Source organism: Nicotiana sylvestris, chromosome 12, assembly GCF_000393655.2.
Source record: "Nicotiana sylvestris chromosome 12, ASM39365v2, whole genome shotgun sequence".
Lineage (NCBI taxonomy): Eukaryota > Viridiplantae > Streptophyta > Magnoliopsida > Solanales > Solanaceae > Nicotiana > Nicotiana sylvestris.
In genome coordinates this window covers 141,434,580-141,457,161 of record NC_091068.1, presented here as the reverse complement: position 1 = coordinate 141,457,161, position 22,582 = coordinate 141,434,580, and the positions used below count along the sequence as shown (strand labels likewise).

The following is a 22,582-nucleotide window of genomic DNA, read 5'->3' as shown; positions in this document are numbered from 1 at the left end:
GGTGTTTAAAAGTATTTCTTTGTCTTATATAGTTTGAATATTTTGAAGGTGTTTTGGAGGGAAATTGAAATTTGACTATATTATTAATAGTGAAGATTGGGCCAATTAAGTAGCCCGAATTAATATTTTAGCCACTCATTATTTGATTAATTAAAAATGTTTTTAGCCTTTTTAATTTAAAAAAAACGTTTTAATACTTTTTAAAATTTAAAAGAAGGTGGCTATTGTTTTTAAAATATGCCTGTTATGAAGAGATGAGTCTGTTAATTCCAACAGACTCCTAGAGATATTATAAATACCTATTTCATCTCCAAAACGATATTATCTGAAACTTTCATCTCTTTCTCTTCTACTTATTTTCTACAACTCATAACTATTTCGTTCTTGTGTGAAATTCAAGTTAATTGCTGAAACTCGGATTGCAGAGGCTTTGTAGAATTCTGGAGGAATTCTGCCATAATCCCTACAGCAACGAAATTGGGAGGCTTAAATTCATTAAGAACAGTGACTACACTATCAAGGCCTAATTATTTCGTCCCATATCCTATTATAATTTCTAACAAATCCTAATGCAGAATAATTTTATAGAGTTTCTACTGTCTCTACTTTATTATCTATAATTGTTCAATATATGATTGATACCCAATAATAATGATAAAATTTGTATGATAAATATATTTGTGCGTAGATACAATTTGAGTGACTTTAGGTATTTTGCTAATAAAACTTGCAATGCGACTAAAACTTCTTTAGACTTACAAGTTCGAATTCTCTTAGGAATCAACCAAATACAATTTAATATCTCTAACAGATGCATGTCTGCCACCTTCATCCATAGGTGTTATTTTTCTATTGAATTTCAGCATGTTTTATGTAGCATACTTCGATACCGTTTTTCAGTTAATTTCTCTTTGACATGAGTATTGATTCTTTGAATTTTTAGAATCAATACAAATTAAAGGACTCAATCTGTCAATCATATTTGCAGCAAAAGCCCAAGATAAAACGGACTACTTACTTCTTCCATGTGTAAGTTTATGTTCATTACTTTTTTCTTACTTCATTACTAATGTTATTTGACTTTTCATGCAAAAAATAGTTTAGGATTATAATCACATCTACTTTTCGAGAAAAACAAATGACGAAGAAGGAGAGGGGGAAACCATTCTGATTGATTTCTATTACCTTAAAAAATCAAGTTTTCTTAATATGAATGTATTAATAAATTTACTTTTACTCTTCTAGCGTAAGAAAAATCGACTACAAATTATATTCGTAAAAACTGGTTATTAAAAAATGGAAATGTTAAAACCCGCAATATTTAAAGACAAAAATATTCTCGACCAAAGCTAAAATATATTTAAAAATATATATGCAATTTCACGCTTGCTCTGATGGTAAGCAACCTCCACTTCCAACCAAGAGGTTGTGAGTTCGAGTCTCCCCAAGAGCAAGGTGGGAAATTCTTGGAGGAAATGATGTCGGGGGTCTATTTGGAAACAACCTCTCTACCCCAGGGTAGGGGTAAGGTCTGCGTACACACTACCCTCCCCAGACCCCACTAAGTGGGATTATACTGGATTATTGTTGTTGTTGTTGTACAATTTTACCCAATATATGAGACTTTGACTTAAACTAGAATTGTTATTTGGCTACAATTATGAAATTAAATTTTATCTGAAATTTAAAACTTCGAATATAATGATAAATTTTTTAGATGACTATGATTGTGAAATTAGAATCCTACTAAACTTTTCTCTAAAGGCAAGGAAATCTATTGTAGTTATCACGACCCAAGTTTCCCTTCGTAGGATGTCGTGACGGCACCTAGTCTCTGAGACTAGGTAAGCCTAACAATCACGGGAAAAAAAAAAACTGAAACAACAACTAATAATTCAACATCAACAGATAAATATATAACTGAAAACTATCGCTCTGCATGTAAGTAAAATTGCAACTCCGAGAAGAAACGACTCCCAAAACTCGGTAGTTACAAGCCACAAGCTCTAAGAAAATATTAAATGTCTCTATACATAAGAGTCTAAGAGAATAAAGAAAAGACAACATAATAAGGATGGAGGGGGACTCCGAGCTGTACGGACGCTGACAGATATACCTTGAAGTTTCCAAGCAGCAACCCAAACAACTTTAAAACCACGAATCGCATCCCAATTCAACCTTAATGAACTTATAAACTTCTAACTCCCACATCTGATGTCGAACCCTATCAAATCAAGTCTGATTGACCTCAAATTGTGCACACAAGTCACATTTGACAGTACGGACCTACTCGAACTTCTGGAATCAGAATCCGACCCCGATATCAAAAAGTACACTCCCGGTCAAACTTCCCAAAAATCTTCCAATTTTCTAACTTTCGCCCAAAAACGCCGAAATAACCTATGGACCTCCAAATCAACATCCAGATATGCCCCTAATAACAAAATCACCATACGGAGCTATTGGAACCGATGGAACTCCATTCCGGAGTCGTCTTCACCCAGGTCAAACTACAATCAGCTCTTACAATTCAAACTTCAAACTTAGGGACAATGTGTTCCATTCCACTCTGAAACTCTCCCGAACTCGATACCAAGCACCCGACAAGTTAAGTAAGCATAAAATGAAGCAGAGGGGACAATAAATAGGGGATCATGGCTAATACTCTTAAAACGACCGGCCAGATCGTTACGGTAGTAAAGGAGTTGTATCTTTAGAGGCTGGCCTATAATGTAGTTTTGCTTTTTGACATTATGTTTGGTATGGTTTGATGCGGTTTGATAAAGATTGCAAAACGGCAAGTTTTATTGGAGGATAAGGATTTACATGAGAGTTTACGTCATCTCAATTTAGTTTTATATATTTTTATTTGGAAAAGGGAGAAAAAAGGAGTACGTGAAGGGACAAGAGATAAAAAATAAGTTTTAAGAATATTTCGTGCAAGGATGAGAAAAAACAGTACTCTCGGATAATATTTCTAGATATCCCGAATAGAGTTTATTTAACCATACATGTCCAACTCGAAAACTGAAATTGCTGGCTTAATTAAAGAAGAAGATTTTGGAACTGACAATTAAATTTAATTGAAACTATATTATTGGAGAGAAGAAACAAAATGAAATTATTTTTATGAGAGCCTGACAAAACGCAACCAAATACTGATTGAGACACATAAATTCACTAAGCTAAATTTTTGACAACAATACTAAACTTTACTATAGTGGCCACGAATAAGTGAAGGAGTATATTTTCAAAGGCCGGTCTGTACGTATATATTTTGACAACAACATCACCATAAAATGAAGAATATTTTTTTAAAATAATAATTTTTAATATGCATTTGTTTTCCAATGATGATAATTTTTTTTTTAATTAAATGCATGATTAGTTAATCTCTAATGTTGGACTATGTTTATTGCATTATGTTTTCTTGCAGAAACTATGTATTGTAATTCAAAGAGAGATCAATGTCAACAACAGAATTTTAGTCATGATAGAGTAGCCAAAATGGTTAAAAGAAATACTCAAAAAATATTATCTACAAATGGAAAGTGGGGGGACTATCTGTATTGGGAAAAAACTGAGTTTATATTAAAGATGACGTGGCATGACACGTGGTTTGGTTAAATGGTCAAAGCGCAACAATTGACTAAGAGGCACGGATGGAGACAGCCACGGGAAGAGGAATTTAAATAGGCACGAGACGAAGTGCAAATACGAGTCTCGTACCAATTCAAGTCATTTACAGCCAACGGATTAGAAGGCATTAAAGATAAAGATCTGATGACAAAAAGGAGTCCAAATTCATTATTAAATACCTGATACGTTAGAAAATTGGTATTTAATAGGAATGATTGTATAACGGCTTATTTAATATCATTTATTACTCATAATTATACCATTAAAGCTGAGGCTTCATTCCTTTACCTAGAATTACCTATAAAAGGAAGAAGTATCATCATTTGTAAGGACACAGAAGACTATTGAGAATTCATTGAAATACAAAACTATTTGTTGTTTTACCATCATTCTCAAAAGTATTTTATTTTTGTCTCTTGATTATCAGTAACCCGAATTTCTTTTTAGCTTTGACCAAAGACTCAGATTTTTGGTTAAACAAATTGGTTCCGTTACCGGGAATCTGATAATCTTTTCTTTTAAGCTATATCTTGTCCATTGTCGTCACCATGTCAAACAACAACACCGACAATAACAGTAATAACACATTGGGAATCCATGAGAATCAAATACATCAAAATCAAGATGACGTGGTTCCCTCTCCTCCAGATTCACCACGTCAATCTCGTGAAGGCACTCCTATTACTGAATCCCGTGCTGATCAACAAGAACAATTTGAACACTTTGAAGGAGTTACAACTGAAGTTTTACAAAAGTTAATTGATGCACAGGTCGGCAAAGCTCTTCAAGCACTTGTTAGTCGATTGCCTGATGCACCACCCACACCAACTCCTAATAATAATACATTGGAGAATCCTCGTTCTGGTCTTGATAATTCTGGAAACGGAGCAACCCCCAGTGAACCACAGGAAGGGGGACCAGGTAATTCAAATAATTCATATTTGCAAAATTTAGTACTAACCTTGCAGAAACAGATTAAGGAACAAAATGAGCGTATTGAACAAATCCCTGGAGTTCCGCCTGTAATAAAAGGAGTAGACATGGACAAATACTCACAACAACCATGGAAGCCAAGTGCTGCTCCCCTTCCAATTCCGAAAAAATTCAAAATGCCTGACATCCCGAAATATGATGGTACTACAGACCCACGTGACCACGTGACTGCATTTACAACAGGCGTGAAAGGCAACGACTTGACCAAACAAGAAATTGAATCAGTACTGGTCAAGAAATTTGGAGAAACACTCACCAAGGGTGCATTAACCTGGTATTCTCTTTTATCTGAAAATTCTATTAATTCTTTTGCTGAGCTTGCAGATTCTTTTATTAAAGCACATTCGGGAGCACAAAAGGTTGAGAAAAGGATGGAAGATATTTTCAAAATCAAACAAGGGGATTCGGAGTTGCTTAGAAACTTCGTTGATAGATTCCAGCGTGAAAGAATGACTCTACCTCGTGTGCCTGACAATTGGGCTGCTATAGCTTTTGCAAGTAATTTAAATGACAAAAGTTCTGAAGCCACGAGACGACTCAAAGAAAGTCTTCGAGAATTTCCTGCAACCACATGGAATGATGTTTACAACAGGTATAGTACAAAGCTGCGAATTGAAGAAGATACCATACCTAAGTTTCATCATGAAGAAAGGGGCCGTCCCCGAAGATCAGAAACCGAAAAAAGATCAGGTAAAAACAGGTACGATCCATATATAGGACCCGCAGGAAAAGACCCACGGTCGAAATAAGATAGCCAGCAATATGATCAAAAATCGAGGAACAGGGATTCTGGCTCTTCTTCAAAGTTCAGGAATGATCGGAACAGAAAAGAATCACGAGATGATGACAGAAGTTTAAAGGCACGATTCGGCGGATATAATTTTAATGTCTCTACCTCCGAGCTCGTAGCTGTTTTAAGAAGCATGGGAGATAAGGTACGGTGGCCAAAAGAGATGCGGTCAAATCCAAATAGACGCAATCCAGATCATTAGTGTGAATTCCACAATGATCACGGGCACAAAACTTCAGAATGTAGATTCTTGCAGAGTGAAGTAGATCATCTATTGAAGCAAGGGTACCTCACCGAGTTATTTAGCGAGAAAGGGAAACAAGCTTATATGAAAAACAGGCAAGAGCCACCACAACCTCCTTCACCCAAGAGGACAGTGAATGTCATAAGCGGGGGAGAAGATATTCACGGCATAACCTACACAGCCTCCAACAAGGTTTCCAAGGTAACAATTACACACGGGAAACGGGTGCGACAGGTCCTAGAAAATGAAAGTATTTCGTTCGATGACGCAGATACTGAAGGAGTGACAACTCCACATAATGACGCACTGGTAATATCTTTACTTGTACATGATACTAACGTAAAAAGAGTTTTGATTGATCCAGAGAGTTTTGTAAATATTATATTACTAAGGGTGTTACGTGAAATGCAAGCTTAAGACAAAATGATACCCAAGGCGCACACCTTGTCAGGCTTCAACAATTCAAGTGTAGTAACAAAAGGAGAGGTAATTCTAACAACTTTTGCTACGGGTGTTGTTAAAGAAACTAAATTTCAGGTAGTTGATATGGAAATGGCCTACAATATGATCATGGGAAGACCATGGATACACGATATGGATGATGTCCCATCAACTCTACATCAGGTTATTAAATTCCCATCACCATGGGGAATTTGCCAAATTCGTGGGGATCAGCAGATGGCTAGAAGTGTCAACGTTGTAACAAGTACGAGCATTGTAAATAAAGAAAAATAGCAATTACAGGAAACAGCTGAGGGTAAAAAAGATCGAACTTCAGCTGAACAAGAAAAGATAGATTTGGACTCAAGGCCTGATACAATTCAGGAACCTGAAGAAAATGAAAGCATCCAAACGACAGTTGAAGAGCTTGAGGCAGTGATGTTATTTGAGCAATGGCCTGAACGGAAGGGATACCACCGGATGTGATGACTCACAAACTCAATGAGGACCCTTCTTTCACACCAATAAAGCAAAAGAAAAGAAAGCAAGGTGCTTTCAAGAACCAGGTGATTCAGGATGAGGTCCAAAAATTATTAAAAATCGGATCGATCCGTGAGGTAAAGTATCCTAATTGGTTAGCTAACACGGTGGTCGTACCCAAGAAAAATGGTAAGTGGCGTGTTTGTGTGGATTATACCGATTTAAATAAAGCCTGTCCAAAAGATTCCTTTCCCTTACCGCATATAGACCAACTAATTGATGCAACCGCAGGTCATGAACTTTTAAGTTTTTTAGATGCATACTCGGGATATAATCAAATTAAAATGGATCCTGGTGATGAAGAAAAAACTTCTTTCATCACAGACAGGGGGACTTACTGTTATAAAGTAATGCCCTTTGGTCTCAAAAATGCTGGGGCAACCTATCAAAGGTTGGTCACCAAAATGTTCCAAGAACATTTAGGGAAAACAATGGAGGTATATATAGACGATATGCTCGTCAAAACCCAGCAATCTCATGATCATATTTCTCATCTATCTATTACTTTTGAAATTTTGCGAAAATTTAATATGAAACTCAACCCAGAAAAATGTGCATTTGGAGTTGCATCAGGTAAGTTTTTGGGTTTTCTTGTTTCTAACCGTGGTATTGAAGTGAATCCTTCTCAGATCAAAGCAATAGAAGAAATCCCTGATATCCTTACTAATAAAAAGGAAGTACAAAGATTAACGGGAAGAATTGCAGCTTTGGGGAGATTTATTTCCAAATCCTCAGAAAGGTGTTTTAAGTTTTTCTCTGCACTCAAAAAGCAAGATCATTTTGAATGGAATGAAGATTGTCAACAATCCCTTAGAAATTTGAAAGCTTATTTGTCAAAACCACCATTGTTGGCAAAACCAAAGGTGGGGGGAAAACTTCTCATCTGTCTGGCCGTATCTGAAGTCGCGGTGAGTGTTGTTTTAGTCCGTGAGGACCAAGGTAAACAATCTCCTATTTATTATGTAAGTAAGTCCTTATTGGAAGCTGATACACGATACCCACAGCTAGAAAAATTAGCATTAGCTTTGATCATGGCATCTAGAAAGTTAAGACCTTATTTTCAATGTCATCCCATTAATGTAGTTACTGCTTTTCTGCTTCGAAATATTTTGCATAAACACGAACTTTCAGAAAGATTAGCAAAATGGGCTATAGAACTAAGTGAATATGAAGTTGTTTATCAACCCAGGACCGCTATAAAGTCTCAAGTACTAGCTGATTTCGTGGCTGATTTTAGTCAGGGGATGCATTTAGAAGCAGAAAAAGAATTACTAGTTTTTAATGGTGCAAACCCGGAGACTTGGGTTTTATTCACTGATGGTTCATCTAATGTAAAAGGGGCAGGCCTAGGAATAGTCCTCGTACCACCTGCGGGTGAGACTATTAGACAGGCTATAAAATGTCATTCTATAACTAACAATGAAGCAGAGTATGAGGCTGTAATTGCAGGTTTAGAATTGGCACGAGAACTCGGCATAACACAGATTATAATCAAGAGTGATTCTCAACTCGTGGTTAATCAGATGCTGGGGACTTATACAGCCAGAGAGTCACGAATGCAAGAATACCTCGCAAAGGTACGGGAGTTAATAAAGCAATTCCAAACTTGGAAAGTAGTGCAGATCCCAAGAGATGAGAATGTAGAGGCAGATGCTTTAGCAAACCTTGCATCCGCAGCAGACGTGGCAAACAATACAGATGCTTCAGTCATACATTTATTTCATTCCGTTCTCGAATCTGATAAAAACGAGGTAAATTTTAATCATTTAACATGGGATTGGAAAAACGAAATTGTTGCCTTTTTACAGCACGGTACCGTGCCTAATGACAAAGGAAAGGCTCACGCGCTTCGCAAAAAAGCTGCTCGATATTGTTTATATCAAGGAAATCTTTATCGAAAGATGTTCGGTGGACCACTAGCAAGGTGTCTTGGACCCTCTCAAACAGAATGTGATGAGAGAAGTGCACGAAGGACATTGTGGGAATCACGCAGGGGGACGGTCACTGGTAAGAACGTTAATTCGCGCAGGATATTATTGGCCTAAGATGGAAGAGGAAGCAACCAGTTTCGTGTCCAAATGTGATAAATGTCAAAGGTACGACAACAATATGCACAGACCAGCTGAGTTACTACATCCTGTTATAGCCCCGTGTCCCTTTATGAAATGGGGAATGGATATCGTAGGTCCACTTCCACAAGCAAAAGGTCAGGTAAAGTTTCTACTAGTACTTACAGATTATTTCACTAAATGGGTAGAAGCAGGGGAATTTAAACAGGTACGAGAGAAAGAAGTTAAAGACTTCATATGGCGAAATATAATATGCCGCTTTGGAGCACCAAAGGAGATCGTGTGTGACAATGGACCACAATTCATTGGAGCTCAAATCACAGAATTTCTTCAAAGTTGGCAGATCAATAGGATAACATCTACATCATACCATCCAGTAGGTAATGGACAAGCAGAATCTACTAACAAAGTCATTATCAACAACTTGAAGAAGAGGTTACAAGATTCAAAAGGTAATTGGCCTAAGGTGTTACCTGGAGTATTATGGGCTTATCGTACAACGACCAAAACAGGCACTGGAGAAACACCATTTTCAATGGTTTATGGTGCGGAAGCCTTAATTCCAGTTGAAATAGGTGAGCCAAGCACACGGTACGATCAGGCAACGGAGGAATCTAATGATGAAGAGATGCGGGTCAACCTTGATTTACTTGAAGGAAGAAGAGAAGCTGCATTGATAAGGATGACAGCACAAAAGCAAGTAATTGAACGATATTACAATAGGAAAGCACACCTCAGATTTTTCAGAATTGGGGACTTCGTGCTTAAAAAGGTGTTCCAATCTGTAAAGGCTGCCAACTCAGGAAAGCTAAGTCCAACATGGGAAGGACCGTACAAAGTCCGTGACATTGCGGGAAAAGGAGCATACCAGTTGGAGACAATGGACGGTAAAGTTTTACCCTCACATTGGAATGCCGTCCACTTAAAAAGATATTACTTTTGAGAAAGTACTTACGGTCAGGTATCACCATGTTAAAATTTCTCTCTTGGATTATTAATATTTTACTAACGATTTTAGATGCTAGGCAAAATACCCTAACTCGTGCCAAATGATGAGTCACAACCTGCAAGGCAAAATGGAGTATTCTTAAATTCCTAGCCCAGGGTTACAATTAATCTGATGGAAATACACACGAGTTAGGCAGTCTTCATCTATAATCGCACCTTCGAGTCCCGTATATCTTTCTGTTTCAGGAAAAGGTCCAAAGTAGAAGAAATAAACAAGTGCTCGAGGCTTCATACTTCACCGCTCAAACAATTGGGGGACTACAATATTGTACGCAGATACGTGTAGAAATGCAGATACGAATATCAAACAAAAGTCGGCCACAAAGAGACAGGTGTTGAATAAAAGTTACGAAGTCTTCAGCATGCATGAGAATAACAGAGTCATCTCTCAAAACTCATAAACAAAGTCACCTCTCAAACCCTTCTTAATATATAAAGATAGGGTCATGACTATGTATTGAAACAGGTTATAAAAGAAAACCTTGTTTATTCTATGTTATGTACAAATCTGTTACAAGAAAAACAGTTACAAGAAAGTTGTAGATGTATTGTAATACATGTAATAGTCAAACACTTTAAAGTTTATGAATAAAAACTTGCCAAAGTTGTTTCATACCAAACATGTGTATTCCTATTTCTTTCATCGTATTATAATACCATTATGAAGTTGAGACGTCTTCTTCATTAAGTGTCGATAAAATAAAAGGGCCCTCTTTTATAAGCCTCCTGTTGATAATCCATGAGAAGAATCATAAAGCATTTTAAAAGGACAAAAATGCTAAGCTATTCCATAAGTCCTAGATAAATAGGCAAGAATAGAATATACAGAAGAACCGATAAAACTTCTTTATATAAAAAAACTAAGTACAAACTTAGTCAACAAAATATTTGTTTTTTACAAATGGCCCATTATGATGACTGGGGACTTCATCAAAAGATCCCTTACAGTAGTTTCATTTTCAGCTAGTCACTGAAGGGTTTGGAACATCAGAAGTTTCACCCTCGGGAGCAGGAATTGCAACCCCAATTGCTGCAGTAGCCACTTCTTCTTTTAAAAGTTCTTCCGTTCCAGGAGCTTCAAGTACATGAGAAGGAGTATCAGTAGATTGTTGACTTTTCTCGATGGTATCTACGACTTTGGCCAGTTCAGACTGCAAATCAAAGCCTTCTTGAGCAGCTTCCATCAAAGCATCATGGCGAGATTTTAGGAAAGCCAACTCACCTCTATGTTGAAGTTCTCCTACAGAAGTCCATATTCCTTTTCCCACATAGCAAGATCGTTTTTTAAGATTTGGTGCTCAGCTAAATGGGAATCAAGGAAAGGTTCACGAGAGGCATGAGAACTTTTCAAAGCATGAATCTCGTCAGAGGAGGTTTGTAAGTCAGCTTGAGCTTGAGTCAAGCTTTGCACTAACTCTCTTGCATACTCTTCTTTCTTAGCCAAAAGTGTCTTAAGCTCCCTAACTTCTTCACTAGACTTTGATAATTGTTCTGACAAAGAGCATTCCAAAAGCTCTTTGTCTCTTTTAAATTGGCTTGAAGAAGCCTTGGCAGTTGCCAGTTCAGAAGTCAAACCACGGTTTTGCTGCTCCAGGAGGTTTTTATTTTCTTGCAACTCCTCTATGGTCCCTTGAGCATTCTCAAACTGTTCTTTCCAATTGGCTGCTTCAAGCTGGGCTCCCCTGGCTATTTCTTCGGCCTCGTGGACAGTTTTTTCAGACTCACGGGCTTTTCTTTCTAGAAGGAAAATTCTTCCCATTAATTCCGTACCAATGAGGTTAGCCTACAGAGGCAACTCATAGAAATAAGGGATTGAAGATAATTAGAAAAAAAACTTGTTGGTAAGAAGAGGAAAAATACCTTCAAAGTAGAATGAACTATGTCATTCATCAGAGTCAAGCAACTATGGCTCTCCATCTTCTTCTTCTCAATATCTCCAATTAGGGGCTCGAGCCAAACATCGGCTCTACCAGTCTTTCTCAAGAGGCTATGATTGGCAGGAACTTCCAGAGTAACACTTCTCATAGCCATACTTCCACTGCTAGAACCCGTCTCTGTATGATGAACAGAGGGAAGAGGAGCAATGGAAGGAATGGAAGGAGAAGATATAGAAATAGGAATGGAAGGAGAAGATGTAGAAACCAACGCAGGAACGGACATAGGAGCGGTAGAAACTGGCAAAAGAACGGAAGTCGTCAAAACTGGTAAAGAAATACTTACGGTTGGCAGAGGAATGGAGGAAATAGGAACGAATGAGGAAAGATGAGCTTCATCAAAAACAGGGCCGAGCTCGCCACTCCCGAAACCACTATCAAAAAGATGCTGAATTGACTCATTATTATCTCTTAGTTCGGTGTCCTCGTCAGAATGAATCAAAACAGGCTCAGTGGTGGAGGTTCGAGCAGGAGTGTCTTCAATTTCATCATCAATGATTATTCGACTCCTGACCCTTGGCCTGGTAATTAGGGAGGTACCTTCCTCTTCTTCAGAACTTTCTTTTATAACTTTCCTTTTTGGCAGCAAGGCTCGAGCCTTATCCAAATCAAGAGTAGCATTCGCAGACATGCGAATGGCCATAACTACTTCAGTCGTCATTCCTCTAACGCCAAATCCTGATTAAAGGATGGATATACATGATCAAAATTGAGGAAAAAATGCTTAACATGTAAAAGAAAACATATAAAAAGGGGCATACCATGTGTTTTGACCTTCCAGCCATGTAAGGAAGAAATCGATTTCCAAGTTCTTTGTTCCCTAGAAGCAATCTTCAAAAGTGAGTATACCCAACCACGAAAGTTGGGAATAGGTTCCACATCTCCCATGGTTGCTACAAAAAACCAAGAAGAGACGAGGTTAAAAACAAAATTTCTTTTGAAATTCTCAAAAGTAGGTACGGTAAATAAAAGGAAACCTACGTTCAAAATTCCACTTCTCAGGGAAGGGAGTATTTGTTTCGCCAATCAAGTCCACCGTACGAACAACAACGTAACGGATATACCATCCACGATCTTTGTCATCTTCAGGATTTACCAGAACTTTTTTACTCCTTGCAGTTAAGGTAAAAACCCCATGGCGTATTAAGTTAGGGTGGTATAAATGAATGAGGTGAGAGAAGGTGAAATTGAAATTGGCTTTGGAGGATAAGTATCTCAAACAAGCCACTGTTCTCCACACTAGTGGACCGATTTGGGCCAAACAAATTGTAAAGAAATGGCAAAAATCAAGAATAACTGGGTCAATCGGAGGATTAAAACCTAAAGTGAAGGGGTAAGTATAAACAAAAGAATACCCACTTCTAAAGGAGGAAATTCTTTGATTTGGGGAAGGAATTGGCATTCGAAGACTATCCTTCCAGTTACAATCTTTTCTTATGGTGGGGATTGTAAGCTCGGTTAATATTGTAGGGTAAGTATCGGCTTTTTCTAAATTTGCAATTTGCTTTTGAAGAGACGTTTTGTCACTTTCAAAAGATAAATCGCTGGGAACTATCTCATCAACTGAGGGTTCTTGAGAAGAATCAAGAATTTCTCTACTTTTAGAAGAGGGGGCCTTTGGGATAGAACTCCTTGAAGAAGAACCAGAGGAGCCGCCTCGAGTAGATTCTAACCCTGTTCGAAGCCTACCTCCTCCGCCTCTTCTGTGTCTAACAGGGGCGTTGGGGAATTGGTCTAGAATTGGAACTTTTTTACGGTTAGGGTTTGAAGAAGACATTGTTAGGAAGGATAAGTCGAAAGAAAGTAGAAATAAAGAAGAAAGTGTTTGCTGAAGATTTGTGAAGAAGACAAAGGAAGAAAAAGTTATGTATATAATGGGAACCGTCAACCTTAGAAGTGTAATGATGGAAAGCCTATAATAAAGGCAACTATCACTTCGTGAATAGTGAGAATGAAGAAGTCTTGAAAAAGGGTGTAAATAGCATAATCAATCAGAAAATGACACATGGGCGGAACATTAAATGGAAAAGACTACTGAGGCGTTAATATTGTCATAAGCATTAATTGTGACGAAAATTCCTTTTTTATGAAGATCCACTTCCCAATTATTTAATTGATAAATAAATGCAAAGTGGGGGGGACTATCTGTATTGGGAAAAAACTGAGTTTATATTAAAGATGACGTGGCATGACACGTGGTTTGGTTAAATGGTCAAAGCGCAACAATTGACTAAGAGGCACGGATGGAGACAACCACGGGAAGAGGAATTTAAATAGGTACGAGACGAAGTGCAGATACGAGTCTCGTACCAATTCAAGTCATTTACAGCCAACGGATTAGAAGGCATTAAAGACAAAGATCTGATGACAAAAAGGAGTCCAAATTCATTATTAAATACCTGATACGTTAGAAAATTGGTATTTAATAGGAATGATTGTATAACGGCTTATTTAATATCATTTATTACTCATAATTATACCATTAAAGCTGAGGCTTCATTCCTTTACCTAGAATTACCTATAAAAGAAAGAAGTATCATCATTTGTAAGGACACGGAAGACTATTGAGAATTCATTGAAATACAAAACTATTTGTTGTTTTACCATCATTCTCAAAAGTATTTTATTTTTGTCTCTTGATTATCAGTAACCCGAATTTCTTTTTAGCTTTGACCAAAGACTCAAATTTTTGGTTAAACAAAGATACGACTATATTGTCTAAACACAATGCATATTTTTATAGTAGAAGTACACCCATTCGAAGAAGCAAATATAAAAGTCCACTTTTACCCGAATTTCCATCTTAAGGTACTAGATACTCGGTCAGCAAATTGTAACATGAGATTATGGATTGCTTATTCACAAAGCTTATTTTAGGCAGGCAACAAATACTGTCGAACTAACTTAATTAATTAATAGATCATTTTTGTTGGTCCAGATGATATCCAATCTTTTTAAATTTAAGTATTATGTTAATGTAAATAATATTGATTTTCAATATTTAAAAGATAGTTGCATTTTATCTAGGCCAATTGCTTTATAACAATTATTTCTTCTTCTTTGTTTTAATAAAAATATTTTTATTCGTATAAATAATTGATCAAAGATCCACGATGCACGTACATAGAAACTAGTATATATTTATATACACATATTATCTTTCATTCTTTCTTAAATCGTAGCTGAAAAGACTATATCTAACCTACACACATGTTATGTCTCATGATAAAAGAAACCAATTTTGACCTAAAAAAAAAAGTTGGGCCAGAGAAGCAGCTTGAAATGGTAGCTGCTTAGATATTTTAACATGTGTTTTTCATGGGAAATTGAACTTATTGACGCAGGCATAAGTTAGGCAATGCAACCGTCATTGGTCATACTTTTATTTTTTTATAAATTACAAAAAAAAAAAAAAAAAAAAAACTCCAATTCAAAGAACTGTTCTATTACTTAGCTACTTCAAGCTTTAGGCTTAAATTGCTTCCTCTAAATTAAGCTTGTTACACTGAAATGTATTTCATTTTCCGTATAGTTTCATCTCCTAAGGGTAACTTCCAATATGGAAGAAGAATATATTACCAGAATTAAAGAAGATATATCTTATAGTCATTTTTCCAGATTTTCGTTCATTATTCTTTATTTTATTATATGCAAGAACAATTATCTCTCAAATTTAAGCAAATTGCGGTCGACCATATGAATTATCACTCTTTATATTACTCCATTTAAGCACCTTGTATCTTATTGGATCATTGCCCTAATTGGAATGTAAAATTAGTCATGCCTCTTGGTGCTTCTCTCACATCCTCTATTGCTAATGGTTAAGAGAAAACCCTTGAAATTCAGAATAAAAAGAAGAAAATCGTTTGTAGATTTTGCAAAGATGATTTCAAATATTATTGTCACGATCCAAGCCCATGGTACGTATTGTCTGCTTTGGGGTCTAAGCCCGCACGAATTTATCTTTTTGGGCAGCGCCGCCTCGAACCCTAAAGAGGGCGTACCATGTAAACTTAACTCTTGCCTTATATAACTCTTCACTTTCTTCTCACATTCCGATATGAAATTCGCCTAAGGTGACATATACACCCCTTCTTCAGAAGTCTGTCAGTCCTTTTTGACCCGCCCTCAGCTTGCCCTCCGTCATGGGCAATCACAATTATCCTTACTTATCCTCCTACATTTAGGGTTATTTTCTTTTAACAGTGAATGAGTTGCTATTTGCTTGTGGAAACTGACTTCGTTATTAACAAAAATTGAGTTTCTCGGTCCTTTAATGACAAAGTAGTGTAAAGGAGAACTTGTTGGATTATATTTTTTGTTAATAAATATATGTAAAATTTCTTTATTTGCTCTCCTGATATGGTGCATAATTTGAGTGTTTTTTAGGAAATCCTACCATAAAAAGCAACCACAGAAAAAGAAAAAGAAAAAGAAAAAGAAAAGAGAGAAAAAGATAAGCAAAGTCTGGTACCTAATTTAATTAATCAAAGTAATTGTGCGCTGATGTGACTTAAAATGAATAATGTGGTGTCTGTTATGATGAATATCACATTATGGTGGATGTCTACTCTTTTTCCATGATCTTCATCTAAAATGCTTAATGACATATTCAATGACATAATTTGTATGTTCAATGATATATTCCATGACATATTTTCTTCACTTTTTATGCCTATATAAAGGCCTTGTAATAGATAGGAAAAAATACACAATTGAAGAAGAAAATCTCTTCATTCTCTCTATCTCTATTTCTTGTTCATGTTTTACTAAATTGCTTTTATTTTATAACACGTTATCAGCACGAAGCTCTAATTTTATTCTTAACTCCAGCTAAGTTGAGCCATATTTTATTGAGGTATGTATCATTATAATCATTTTATTTATGGCAGTACATATATCATATGCTTAATTCTTACAACCTAAATTTTTCTTTGCAATTTTTGATAATTTACATCATTCATGTTGTTGTTCCCTTTTTCATATTTTTGTTTATCATGTTGTTTTTCACACCTGACACAATACCATTAAAAAAAATGTATGCATATGTATGTAGTGTATACATTATCTAGTCACTGCAACTAATAAAACGTTAAATTCTATTAACATATATATATATATATATATATATATATCAATAATATAAAGTGAAATGAAACAATATATAATTTCTACTTTATGGCAAGAATAAAATGAAATAGTAGATTGTTAACATGATATAGCTCTATTTTCATTTCTTTTACCTTAATCGTTTTGTTTTCATTAATTGTTTATTATTATAATTATTTCTCTAACTTATTCATCTTTTATGATAGTTTTCACTATGTCAAATTTATCAAAACTTGAATTTGTGGCACTTGACATCACCGGGAAGAACTATTTATCATGGGTCCTTGATGCTGAAATTCACCTTGACGCTAAAGGTCTTGAAAATACGATTATACAAGGAAATGAAGCATCAAATCAGGATAAAGCGAAGGCCATGATTTTCCTTCGCCATCATTTACATGAAGGGTTAAAAACTAATATATTTAACAGTAAAAGATCCACTTGAATTATGGATTAATTTGAAGGATCGATATGACCACCTAAAACTTACGGTATTACCGAAAGCTCGGTATGAGTGGATACATTTAAGGTTGCAAGACTTTAAAACCGTAAGTGAGTATAATTCTGCTATCTTTAAAGTAAGTTCTCTATTAAAATTATGTGGAGACACTATCACAGATGAGGACTTATTGGAAAAAATATTTTCTACTTTTCACGCTTCAAATGTGGTGCTACAACAACAATACCGTGAAAAAGGTTTTAAGAAATATTCTGAGTTAATCACATGCCTACTTGTGGCTGAGCAGAATAATACTCTATTAATGAAAAATCATGAAGCCCGTCCCATTGGGTCAGCTCCATTTCCGGAAGTGAATGTTGTAGCAACATATGATAAGTTTGAAAGAAAACAAAATAATTACCGTGGTCGTGGACATGGTCGTAAACGTGGATGTGGCAGGGGGCGAAACAATTATCGTCATTATGGTAGAAATAAATTGGAGAACAATAAGGGTTCTCAAATTAATCATTCAAAAGGTAAAGCTAGTATGTGTCACCGATGTGGTATGAGAGGTCATTGTGCACGCATTTGTCGTACGCCAGAATATTTTGTCAAACTTTATCAAGCCTCCCTCAAGAAAAAAGAAAATAATGTGGAGGCACACTTGACCTTTCAAAATAATAATGATGAAGCAGGTCCCTCAAATAAATATGATTCTAAGGCACATCCTGCATATAAAGATGATGATTTTGAAGGCCTAACAAATATTACTCATTTAGAAGTTGGAGACTTCTTTGAGGATATTGACTGAAGAATGAATCATCTTACTGGGGAATGAAGTTATAAAAGTTGTTATGTTTATGTTTGCAACTAGTTTATTTTTTCTTGAGTGTATTTTCCTAATGCATCATGTGTTGCTAGTTTCTATATTTCTAATGTATTTCTTAATGTTTTTTTTTTGCTTGTCTTTCATATTTCTTATGATGTATTATTTGTCTTTTTTTTTATGAAGAATATGAAAATTCCACAGTCTTCAGTTGGACTCAAGATTAATAAAGATGATATATGTCTTCTGGATAGTGCTACAACACACACTATTTTAAAAGATAAGAGATATTTCTCTTATTTGGTAATGAAAGAAGCGAATGTTAATACAATATCCGGTAGTACAAGATTAATTGAAGGTTCTGGAAGAGCCAATTTATTACTACCAGGAGGAATAAATTTGGCTATTGATGAAGCACTATATTGTAGTAAATCTCAAAGAAACTTATTAAGTTTCAAAGATATTCGCCAAAATGGCTATCATATTGAGACTACAAATGATGAAAAGATTGAATATCTTTATATTACTACAATAACGTCCGGTAAGAAATATGTGCTTGAAATGTTACCCGCTTTTTCCTCCGGCTTATACTACACAAGTATTAGCAGGATTGAAACACATGCCGTAGTAAACAAGAAGTTTACTAATCAAGATAATTTTATTATTTGGCATGACCGGTTGGGCCATCCTGGTTCTAATATGATGCGTAAAATAATTGAGAATTCACATGGACATGCAATGAAGAATCAGAAAATTCTTCAATTTAAGGAATTCTCTTGTACTGCATGTTTTCAAGGAAAATTAATTATTAGACCATCAACTATTAAAGTTAGGATGGAATCCCCTGCATTTCTGGAACGTATACAAGGTGATATGTGGTCACATTCACCCTCCATGTGGATCATTTAAATATTATATGGTTTTGATAGATGCATCTACAAGATGGTCATATGTGTGCTTACTATCAACTCGCAATATGGCATTTGCGAGATTGTTGGCTCAAATAATAAAGTTAAGAGCACAATTTCCAGATTATGCAATTAAGACAATCCGTCTTGATAATGTTGGTGAGTTTACATCCCAAGCCTTTAATGATTATTGTATTTCAACTGGGATAACAATTGAGCTATGCATGCAGCATTGTCTTCATACAATATTGTTGGAATATTCTCTTTCGAAGAAAAACCACATGTTTGTTGAATGTGTTGAGTTATAAAGCAAATGAGTCTAAGCCATGCTTGAAACGTGGTAGACCAATCGGTTCTAAAGATAAAATCCTCGAAGAAGAAAAGGAGCAAATGATCAAAGTGAACATAACACGGAGGTAGTGGCTCAAGAAGAGCCCCAAGACGTAACAAATGATAAGACCTTAGGGGAGGTCCAGGTACCTGAAAATAATGAAAATGAAGAGATATCAATAAGTTACGTCTCAACCGGGAAAAGATGGAACCGAAATAATGTTGTTATCGATAACATTTTTGCTTATAATGTTGCTGTTGAAATAATGCAACAAGATGAGGATCTTGAACCAAAATCTGTCAATGAATGTAGACAGAGAAATGATTGGCCAAAATGGAAAGACGCTATCCAGGCAGAGTTAACTTCACTTGGAAAACGTGAAGTCTTCGGACCCATAGTTCGAACACCTGAAGGCATAAAGCCAGTAGGGTATAAATGGGTTTTTGTGCGGAAACGAAATGATAAAAATGAAGTCGTTAGATATAAAGCACGACTTGTGGCACAAGGGTTTTCCCAAAGGCCTGGAATTGATTATATGGAGACATATTCTCCTGTAGTGGATGCTATCACCTTCAGGTATCTCATAAATATGGCAGTGCAAGAAAAACTTGATATGCATCTAATGGATGTTGTTACAGCCTATTTGTATGGATCATTAGACAACGAAATTTTTATGAAAGTACCTGAGGGATTTAAAGTGCCAGAAGCATATAAAAGTTTTCGAGAAACTTGTTCAATAAAGCTTCAGAAATCTTTATACGGATTGAAACAATCAGGTCGTATGTGGTACAATCGCCTGAGTGAATACCTGTTGAAAGAAGGGTACAAGAATGATCCAATTTGTCCTTGTGTCTTTATAAAAAGGTCTGGATCTGAATTTGTTATAATCGCTGTGTATGTTGATGATTTAAATATCATTGGAACTCCTGGGGAGCTTCCAAAAACAGTAGACTGTTTGAAGAAAGAATTTGAAATGAAAGATCTTGGAAAGACAAAATTTTGTCTTGGTCTACAAATTGAGTATATGAAAGATGGAATATTTGTCCATCAATCAACATACACCGAAAAGATTTTAAAGCGATTCTATATGGATAAAGCACATCCATTGAGTACCCCGATGGTTGTGAGATCACTTGATATAAAGAAAGATCCATTCCGACCTCATGAAAATGATGAAGAGCTTCTTGGTGCCGAAGTACCATATCTTAGTGCAATTGGGGCATTAATGTATCTTGCCAATAATTCCCGACCAGATATAGCTTTCTCAGTAAGTTTATTGGCAAGATTTAGTACTTCGCCAACACAAAGACACTGGAATGGTATTAAACATATATTCAGATACCTCCAAGGGACCATTGATATGGGTTTATTTTATTCAAACGAATCCAAGCCATCATTGATTGGTTATGCAGATGCAGGATATTTGTCTGATCCACACAAAGGTCGATCTCAGACAGGCTATTTATTTACAAGTGGAGGTACAGCCATATCATGGCGTTCGACAAAACAAACTATGGTTGCTACTTCTTCAAATCATGCAGAGATAATAGCCATTCACGAAGCAAGTCGAGAATGCGTTTGGTTAAGATCTATAACTCAACACATTCAGCAAACATGTGGTTTTTCTTCGAAAGAGAATATTCCAACAATATTGTATGAAGACAATGCTGCATGCATAGCTCAATTGAAAGGAGGATATATCAAAGGAGATAGAACAAAACACATTTCACCAAAATTCTTTTTCACTCATGATCTTCAGAAGAATGGTGAAATAGATGTACAACAAGTTCGTTCAAGTGATAATTTGGCTGATCTGTTCACTAAGGCATTACCAACCTCAATATTTGAAAAGCTGATATATAAGATTGGAATGCGTCGTCTTCGAGACATTAAGTGATTTTTCATCAGGGGGAGTAACTATACGCTGCACTCTTTTCCTTAACCAAGGTTTTGTCCCACTGGGTTTTCCTGGTAAGGTTTTTAATGAGGCAGCAAGCAATGCATATCATAAATAACTATGTACATCCCAATATTTTTTTTAGAGAGTTTTTAACGAGGCACATTATCTATGGACATCCAGGGGGGAGTATTATGATGAATATCACATTATGGTGGATGTCTACTCTTCTTCCATGATCTTCATCTAAAATGTTTAATGACATATTCAATGACATAATTTGTATGTTCAATGACATATTCCATGACATATTTTCTTCACTTTTTATGCCTATATAAAGGCCTTGTAATAGATAGGAAAAAATACACAATTGAAGAAGAAAATCTCTTCATTCTCTCTATCTCTATTTCTTGTTCATGTTTTACTAAATTGCTTTTATTTTATAAGAGTATCGGCATTTTAGGAGTATTGTTAAAAACTAATGTCAAACGTCAAAGGAATACTTTAATTAGTCGTTAAATAGCAAAATCCAAATATAGCCAAGAGAACAATCCAAAAACTAATGAAAAGAAAAGGGTGGGGAAAAAAGATCTAGAAAAGCAGCCGCATGGTTTCATCATATCTGTCGTCTTCCTCATCTTACTCCTAATTCTTCAAAACCCACTCCCAAAAAGTTAAACATTAGTGGTGATACATTTGCTCGTAATATATAGTATGTCGCTCGTTTTAGATAGGCAAAATTCAGGATTCCTTTAAACTTGATAACTTTTACCCCTTCACCTAATAGAGGGCATTTAAGCTAACATAATGGTGAAAAATAAATTGAATAAAAATTGTCATGTTCAGGAGGGACCCGACCAATTCGGCCTTTTAAATAGTATGTCTTTATTTATACCTTACTCCAAAAGAAGGGCATTAAAAATATATATACACACTTTTTTTAGGTAAAAGTTGTCCGTAAATATTTTGAGAGATGTATTATAATGAAGCGTTCTTTCCATTTTTATTGAAATAACTATTTTAAGAGGACATAATTTTTTTTTAGGAATTGTAACGTGAATCAAAAGTACATATACAAACATGTGATTTTAAATATTTCATGAAAATCTTTTTGATGTTATTAAATATAACATGAAAGCTTTAGGTGAAAAATTAGTCATACAAATTTAATGATAAGAGTACTAGTGTTAGGTGACATTCTACTAGAGTTACTTTTCTTTTTAGTTTGTTTCAAAACAAATAACACATTTTTAAATTTGGAAATAATTCAACTTTAAACTCTTTCATTTTACCCATTTACCCTTAATGAGAAGTTTTTATAACAACACAAATGACATAGCCCCACAAACTTTTTACACCTTAAGCTTTTAAGACCACAAATTTTAAAAGTCTTCTTCTTTTTTCTTAAACTCCG

The 22,582-nt window shown here is 35.6% G+C and overlaps 1 long non-coding RNA gene across 1 annotated transcript; it reads left to right on the top strand.

The window, feature by feature from the left end:
• Positions 1–16,406: 16,406 nt before the first annotated feature.
• Positions 16,407–17,356, top strand: LOC138884188 (uncharacterized). The gene is made up of 2 exons (XR_011404358.1): positions 16,407–16,516; positions 16,974–17,356. It is a non-coding gene; the product is annotated as an uncharacterized lncRNA (long non-coding RNA).
• Positions 17,357–22,582: the final 5,226 nt, after the last annotated feature.